Source organism: Papio anubis, unplaced genomic scaffold (genome assembly GCF_008728515.1).
Source record: "Papio anubis isolate 15944 unplaced genomic scaffold, Panubis1.0 scaffold112, whole genome shotgun sequence".
Taxonomy (NCBI): Eukaryota; Metazoa; Chordata; class Mammalia; order Primates; family Cercopithecidae; genus Papio; species Papio anubis.
Window position 1 is genome coordinate 105,788 of NW_022160328.1, and position 8,988 is coordinate 114,775.

Here is an 8,988-nt window from a genome sequence, read left to right on the forward strand (position 1 = left end):
ACAAACAAAACTATACAGAAAGAAAAGCTCATGCCCAGATGTTTTCACTGGTGAATTCTACCAAACATTTAAAGAAAAATTAATACCATTTAAAAAGAAAATCTTTTAAAATATATGAGGGGGAACCACTTTTCAACTTATTCTGTAAAACCAATATCACACTAATACAAAAACCAGACACAAGCATTACAAAATAATTATAGACCAATATATTTTATGAATATACATGGAATACTCCTCAACAAAATACTAGCCAACTACACCTAGCAACATTTAAAAAGAATTACATAACATGACCAAGTGGAGTTTATCACAGGAATGCAAGTGGTTTGTCATTTAAAAATCAATTGTTAATATAGTACACCATATCAATAGAACAAAGAACAAAAATGATATGATAATTTCAATAGATGCAGAAAAGGCATTTAACAAAATCCAACTCCCTTTCCTGATAAGAACACTCAAAGACAAGAAAAAGGATAGAACTCCCTCAATCTGATAAACGGCACCAACAAAAACCCATAGCTAGTGTCATATTTAGTGGTGAAAGACTGGTTGCCATCCCACTAAGAGTAGGAAAAAAACCCACCAAGATGTCTGCTTTTGCCCTTGTATTTGACATGATACTGGGAGTTCTAGCCAGGTCAGTTGGGCAAAGAAAACAAGTAAAAGACATTCAGATTGAAAAGGAAGAAGTAAAACGATCTCTATTTGCAGATGACATGATTTTATATACAGAAAATCCTAAGGAATTTAGAAGCTATTACAATTAATAAACAATTATAGCAGGGCTTCAGGATAAAGGTCAATATGTAAAGATAAATTGTGAGCCATCTGAAATAATATTAAAAAGCCAATTTTATTTATAATAGCATCAAAATAAATAAAATATTTAGAAATAAATTTAACAAAATGAATGCTAAAATTATATTGTGAAAACTACAAAACATTGTTGAAAAAATTAATGAAGATAAATAAATGGAAATACATCTGTTCTTGGATCTAAAGGTTTAGTATTGATAAGATCACAATACTTTCAAATTGACCTAGAGATTCAACAGAATCCCTATTCAGAATCATCCCTAGATTTTCTGCAGAAATTGACAAACTGACTCTAAGATTCAGATGAAATTTCAAGGAATACAGAATAGCTGAAACAATCTTGACAAAAAAGAATAAAGTTTGAGGTCTCAAACTTCTGAATTTCAAAACTTACTACCAAGAAACTTCAATCAAGTAAGTGAAACCTAAGGATAAACATATAAATCAATGGAATAGAATTATGAAGTTTCTATTGAGAGTTCAGAAATAAACCCATGTGTCTATGGTTAACTGATTTTTGTTGAGTATCAAGACCATTAGGTGAAGAAAAGCATAGTCTTTTCTATAAATGATCTTGGAAGAACTGGATAGCCACATGCAGAAGAAGGAATTTGAACTCCTACCTCACACCTTATATAAAAATTTACTCAAAACAGATCAAAGACCTAAATGTAAGAGCAAAATTATAAAACTCTTAGAATAAAACATTGGGATAAATCTCCATGACTTTGTATTTGGCAATGGATTCATAAACATGACACCAAAACCATGAAGAACAACAACTACAAATAGATAGATTGAACTTCGTCGATTTAAAACGTTTGTGCTTCAAAGGACACCATGAAGAAGGTGAAGACAACCCACAGAATGGGAGAAAATTTTTGCAAATCTTATATCTAACAAGAGAGTTGTGTCCAGAATATAAAGCATACTTAAATCTCAATAAAACAAACCCAATTAAAAAATGGGCCAAGGAGTTGAATCAACATTTTTCCAAAGAAAATAAACAAATTACCAATAAATACATTAAAAAATACTAAATATCATTAGTTCTTAGGGAATTAAAAAGAAAGACTTCAGTTAACAATAACCTATTGTGTATTTCAAAGTAGCTAGAAGAGAAGAATTTGAATGTTTCCAGCATAAAGAAAAGATAAATGTTCAAGATGATGGATACCCCAATTACCTTGATTTGATTTTTACACATTATATGCAGCAAAATATCACATGTACTCTAAAAATATGTATCTCTATTATGTGTCAGTTTAAAAAACCTTCTATTATACAGTGACACACCATTTCATATCCACTAGATTGGCTATAATTCGAAAGTCAGATAAAAAGTGTTGACAAAGATATGGAGAAATGAGAATCTTCATACGCTGCTGGTTGAATGTAAAATGGCACAGCTGCTTGGTTGAACTTCCTGGTAGCTCCTTTAATAGGTAAACATAGAGTTGCCATATAACTTAGTGATAGATGCAAGAGGCAGTTAAAGGAACCTACACAGGGTCTTACCTGGGCACGCCCGCAACAGACTAGGGGCCTGCATGCACCCTGGAAAAATGGGGTGCTGGCCTGGTATTCACTCTGTGACTTGGGAGCCTGTTGACAGGACCCCTTCTTTCTTTGCTGTGGGCTTTCTTTTTGCTTAATACATCTGCCCTCCTCAACCTTCAACGTGTCTTTATGTCTAATTTTTCCTGGTCGTGAGTCAAGAGCCTGGATTTTAGCTGAATTGAGGAGCAAAAAAATCCTGCAGCACTAGCATTTCCACCCTTAGGTATACACCCAAGGTAAATGAAAATACATGTCCATACAGAAACTTGTACATAAATGCTTATAGTAGCATTATTTATAATAATGAAAAGGTGAGAACAACCCAAATGCTCATCAACTGATGAATGGATAAAGAAAATGTAGTATCTTCATACAATGGAATATTGTTTGTCCAAAAAGGAATGACACATAGAAACATGCTACCATTGGGTGCAGAAAACAATTCCTCAAAATGCGGTGCTTGGGCATATTGAATGCTTTTGCAAATTAAAAGGCCTCAGAAATAAGCCTCAGAATTAAGATCCTTCTAACATTGTCTTGTTCCTCCCCCAACCCCAAGTACAGGGAAGAATTCTTGACTGGAATTTCCTTATCTGACCAAGAAAGCTTATTACCAAAAGAAACACAATTACCTTCTATCCTCTCCCTGAAATCTCATTATCTATTGCAGAAAAGAAGAATGAAGAATGCAACCACGACTGAATGGACTTTTTCACAAGATAATTTCTGCCTCTTGGACTCATTCAGATTCCAAAGAGAATCATTAGAAATTAATTTGTCTCCCTAGTTCATTCATTCTCCCTAATTATAATGTACTACCCCTCAAAAGAATTGTCTACATTTCCCACTTCCTTTCTCCCTTATGAAAAAGGTAAATAAACTTCTGTACCCCATTTGGGGGTTAGGGTAATCACTCTGACCACCCCTCCCACCCCCTGCATGTTAATAAAATGTGTATGCCTTTTCTCCTCCTGTCTTTTGTCAGGTAATTTTCAGTAAACTTTCAGAGGGCAAAGGAAGTTTGCCTTTCATCCTTACAGTTTGGTACTGTACATGGAGTAACAAATCACTCTGTTCATTCTGAAGGCTATGAATGGGATCTTGGAACAATTGACAAAAAGCCAGAAAAGAAAGGTAAGAATTTTTTTTTTTTTTTTTAAACCAAGTAAGTTATCTCACATAGCTACCTGTGGTGCCAGATCAAACAACGGTAGTAAGAGTATTTGTCTCTCTCCCTCCCAAAATTGGGTTAACAGGTGGGGTTTGGGGAAGGGAGTATGAGAACTAGCTCACTTATGAAATAAGTAAATTGTCTATATTTAAGAGAAAACTTTTTAGAGAACTCTTGTCTTAAACAGTTATCCTATTGGTACCTATGAAAAGATAGAAAAGGAATATGGCCTAAAAAATTCCCTTGGCAGGGTTGATAAAAAAGAGAAACAAAGCAGAAATCAGATTTAAAACAAAGTTAAAATATTTTGTACTCTCAGACTGACTTCCTTGAATTCCCTGAAAAGTTTGCAGTGAAGGACATTCCATCTTGTATTCTTGCTGTTAAAATGCTGTTTTTACCACAATGTCCTGGGTTTGATTGCCCGTAAAGGAATCTGTCACTTGGAAATGTAAGTGCTTTAACTTGGGATAAGAAATATTTATTTAAAAATTGGTTTGATGTTTGTGTTACTCTTGACTTTTGGGGTACCCATTTATTATTAATCCTTTTCCCTTTCGTTAATAGTTTTTGATTTCCTGTCTTCTGTCTCTATGAGGCACATAAGACTTTCAGGCCTTTGTGTGTAGATCAGATGAAAAGCTAGGACTCTAAAGAATATGGCTGGACAAAAATGTGGTTTGTACCCACTTTGTGACTAGCAAAAAGTTTCTTTATTTGAGCTGTCTTTGGAGGTGGTTCTGGGTCTTTTGAGAATGGCATTGCACCTCCTTGGACACACCTCACACATCCTTGGTTGTTTAGCTGTCTTTGGGGTGGTTCTGCCTCTTGTGAGGATCGGTTTGCACCTCTTTGGGGATGCCTTGTGGTTACTTGGTTAATTCAAAACCTTGGTTAAGACTTACTGGTTTTGGTGAGTCACTTGGAAAGTTATCTATGGTTTAAAAGAAAAAGGTTCAAAAGCTAGTAATATTGGCTGTTTTTCCTTTTTTTTTTTTTTTTTTTTTTGAGACGGAGTCTCGCTCTGTCGCCCAGGCTGGAGTGCAGTGGCCGGATCTCAGCTCACTGCAAGCTCCGCCTCCCGGGTTCACGCCATTCTCCGGCCTCAGCCTCCCGAGTAGCTGGGACTACAGGAGCCCACCACCTCGCCCGGCTAGTTTTTTTTTTGTATTTCTTAATAGAGACGGGGTTTCACCCTGTTAGCCAGGATGGTCTCGATCTCCTGACCTCGTGATCCGCCCGTCTCGGCCTCCCAAAGTGCTGGGATTACAGGCTTGAGCCACCGCGCCCGGCCTGAAAATATTTTTTTAAGAGCTCTGTGGTTAGTCAGCTTAATTGAAAGCTGACATTCAGCTGGGCGTGGTGGCGCACATCTGTAATCCCAGCATTTGGGAGGCCCTGAGGTCAGGAGTTCGAGATGAGCCTGGCCAACATGGCGAAACCCCGTCTCTACCAAAAATACAAAAAAATTAGCTGGGCATGATAGCATAGGACTGTACTCCCAGCTACTCAGAAGGCTGAGGTAGGGGAACCGCTTGAACCCGGGAGGTGGAAGTTGCAGTGAGCTGGGACCACACCATTGCACTCCAACCTGGGCAACAAGAATGAAACTCTGTCTCAGAAAAAACAAACAAACAAACAAACAAACAAACAATCAAAAGCTGATATTCAGGAGATAGCCAGCTAGCTAGATATGCCTTTCTACTCTTTCTCTTTTGGATTATGTTTCTCCCCTGGGAACTTTTTTTTTCAGTCAACTAAACCCCTTTTCAATTATGTTTGATCCTTGTTTATTTCTTTTCTTGTTGATGTAATTTTTACTGAGAAAAAAATGTAAAGCTTCATTGGCCTTCTGGAAAGCTTAACATCTTCTCAAATTGGCTCCTCTAAGACTTGTTCTCTCATTTATTTCTACTCCTCCTTTTTTTTGCCACCATTTATATTACATAAATCTATGTTACATTTAGTGACCCCGAGATCCTTGAAGAACACAGTAAAAGCCACCACACATCCCCTTTTCAGGGTCTTTTATATTCTTCATACAGTTCCAAGCATTATGGGCAGGTCTCTCTCAGGTCTGAAAGCTGTGCTCTCTCTCACACTGAGCATCTCTTTCGCTTTTGAGCATAGCAGGGGCTAATATGTATTGTGGGAGCACTTGAATTTTGGGTATGTGGTGGCTGGCAAGTCCCTGGCAAAGCTGCAGTTTTGGAGTGGACTGATAGTGGCTGCAGTGAGTGGTTATTACTGTAGCTGGCTACTCATTTCTTTGTGCATTTAAATGAGAAAAGTGAGGTTTGTACACTTGAAGACTGTAGAAACACTTGCCATCAAGCTATAAGACTCCCATGAGGGATGAGCTGATTAGAGTGTGCTGATTGGCATGAAGTTGTCCTTCCAGTTGAGGTGCACTGTGGAAGCATTACACAGTCCAGTCCCATGGTGTTTTCTTTTTGTGGGGACCCAGGATTCAGTGTAAACATGAGATTCTTGATTTCTGAAGATCTGGATGTTCTGCCTTCCAGCTGTACCTGCTTTTCATGTATATAAGTGTTAGGCCCTAAAAACTGCAACTGCTTTGTTGGCCTTATTTGTTAATGGACTTCATGAGCTCAGTGATTCAGTTAATAAATGGAAGCTAATCTTAAAATCCACCTATATAACTAGATTGGTCTCCAAAATATGACTTTCCTGCCACTCAACTGGTTATTTTGAAAAGGTTTCTAAACTTTCTCTAGGTTAATCTATATTTATTTGTAAAATACTGTAGTAAATTCCTATGATTTTGTTACCTTGATATCCATTTTTAATTGTCTCTAACACACCCAAATTCCCTCTTAAAAACAACTTAAATTCTCTCTGTGCGCTTTGAGATATAAATTTACCACTCTTTTTTCTCTAGTACTTGGTAAGGACTTCATTCCTGTAGGACAGTTCAACTTTAACTGGTTCCATTTATAAAGGTACAGTTTAAATCCACTGTCCTTTTAACCTACTCTGTTTCACTTGTTTCATGGATAAAAATTTAAAATTACAGCTCTAACATTTTTACATTTGTCTGTCTTTATTTCTATGTATACATATTTACATGTCTGTCTTTATATATTTGTCTTTCTATATATGGTACCACATTGACATAGATAAATCAGTACCATAAATTAAGTAAATAAACCCAAATGTTTTGTAAGTTCATATAACTTTAGTAATCTTTCATATATAAAGCTAGTTTTTAAATTATTTTGATTAAAATGTTTTTAAAAATTTACACACTTTTGCGTGAGCCTACTGGTCAGACAAATTTATTCTGTCTCTGCTAGATTTTTAACATCATAAAACTATTGTTTATGAGATATTTTTGATACTTGCTTAATTTGTCTATAAGCTTATGTCTTTGGTTTTAAATCTTTAGATTCTGGGGTATAGACAGGAGACCATAGTTAGACCTGGAAATATATGTGTGTCTACAGTGCCTGGGTCACTAGCCACAGGGCATGGCCAACTCTAATATGGCCCTGTATTTCCTGATCCAGCTGTGCCTTCTGACCACTTTCAGAGGGATTGGATCCTCTAGGCATTGTCTTTAGAGCTCTGTCCTCTGTCCTAAGCTCTGCACTTGATACTTAAACATCAAAATTACTGGCCAGGCCAGTTGTTCACACTTGTAATCCCAGCACTTTGGGAGGCCAAGGCAGGTGGATCACCTGAGGTAGGAAGTTCGAGACCAACCTGACCAACATGCAGGAACCCTGACTCTACTAGAAATACAAAATAGCTGGGTGTGGTGGAATATGGCTATAATCCCAGCTACTCGGGAGGCTGAGGCGGAAAATTGTTTGAACCCAGGAGGCAGAGGTTGCAGCGAGCTGAGATTGCACCATTGCACTCCAGCCTGGGCAACAAGAGCAATACTCTGTCTCAAAAAAAAATAAATAAAATAAAAATAAAAAATAAATAAAAAATTAAAATTACTTCTTTGGTTTTTCAATAAAAATTAGCCTTACTAAGAGTTAACATTGAAGTTAATATATGTAATTAAAATTACTAGATAGAGAGAAAACAATTCTGTATACAAAATATACAAAGATGTAAGATGTTTTTGGTAAGAAAAGTTATAAAAAGATATAAAAATGTGATTTTTCTTTAAAAAGTAATTTTCTTTCATTTAGAGGTTATTTAAAGGTTGTTTTAAATCAAATAAATAAAAAGTGATAGATAAAACTGAATATGTGTATAAATTGATAAAAGAAAAAGAATTAAAATTTGTAAAAGATTATAAAATATGTATAAAATCATGCAGATTCAAAGATGATTCAGATAGGATACATCTGTTTATAAGGTTTTGTTAAAATTAGCTTTCGTATTAACAATGTACTAGTGAAAAGGTAAAATTTGGCTTTCTCTTTTAAATAAGATTGTCATGTAATAGTAATAAAAATAGTAAAATACTTTTGGAAGCCTTTTGATTATAAAGACAAAAATGGCAATAAGTGGGGTAAGTTTGCCTCATGTTGTCTTTATTCTTTTGATTGGTTGTTTGGAAAACTGAGTCTCCTCCTGATATGGTTTGTCTGTGTCCCCACCCAAATCTCGTCTTGACTTGTAGTTCCCATAATCTCCACATGTCATGGGAGGGAACCAGTGGTAAGTAATCAAATCATGAGGTGGGTTACCCCCATGCTATTCTAGTGATAGTAAATGAGTTCTCATGAGAGCTGATGGTTTTATGAGGGTTTTTTCTCCCCTTTGCTCGGCACTTCTCCTTCTTGCAGCCGTGTGAAAAAGGACATGTTTGCTTCCCTTTCCACCATGATTGTAAGTTTCCAGAAGCCTCCACAGCCATGCTGAACTGTGAGTCAGTTAAACCTTTTTCCTTTATAAATTAGCCAGTATTGAGTATGTCTTTATTAGCAGCATGAGAATGCACTAATATACCTCCCTATCAATGGGTAAAGTTTTTTTTTTGTTTTATTTTGTCTTTTTTTTTTGAAAATTTTTAGTTATCACTTTAGCTCAATAAATGACTTATTTTACAGTGACCTGCGATCCTATTTTTCATCAAGTTTATTAAACTTTTTATATTTGACAAGTTTCTCAAACTCAAATTTCAAATTCTATATTGTCTTTTTGACCTTGAGCCAACTTTTGAACATTTCAAAAAGTGACCCCATGATATGGTTTGGTTCTGTGTCTCCACCTAAATCTCACCTTGAATTTTAATCCCCATAATCCACATGTTTCAAAGTCCGGACAGGGTGGAGGTAACTGGATCCTGGGGGCAGCTTCCCGCATGCTGTTGTTGTGGGAATGAGTGAGTCTCATGAGATCTGATGGTTTTATAAGGATCTGGCATTTCCCCTGCTTGCACTCACTCCATCCCACCACACTGTGAAGAAGGTGCCTGCTTCTCCTTTCCCTTCTGCCATGATTATAAATTT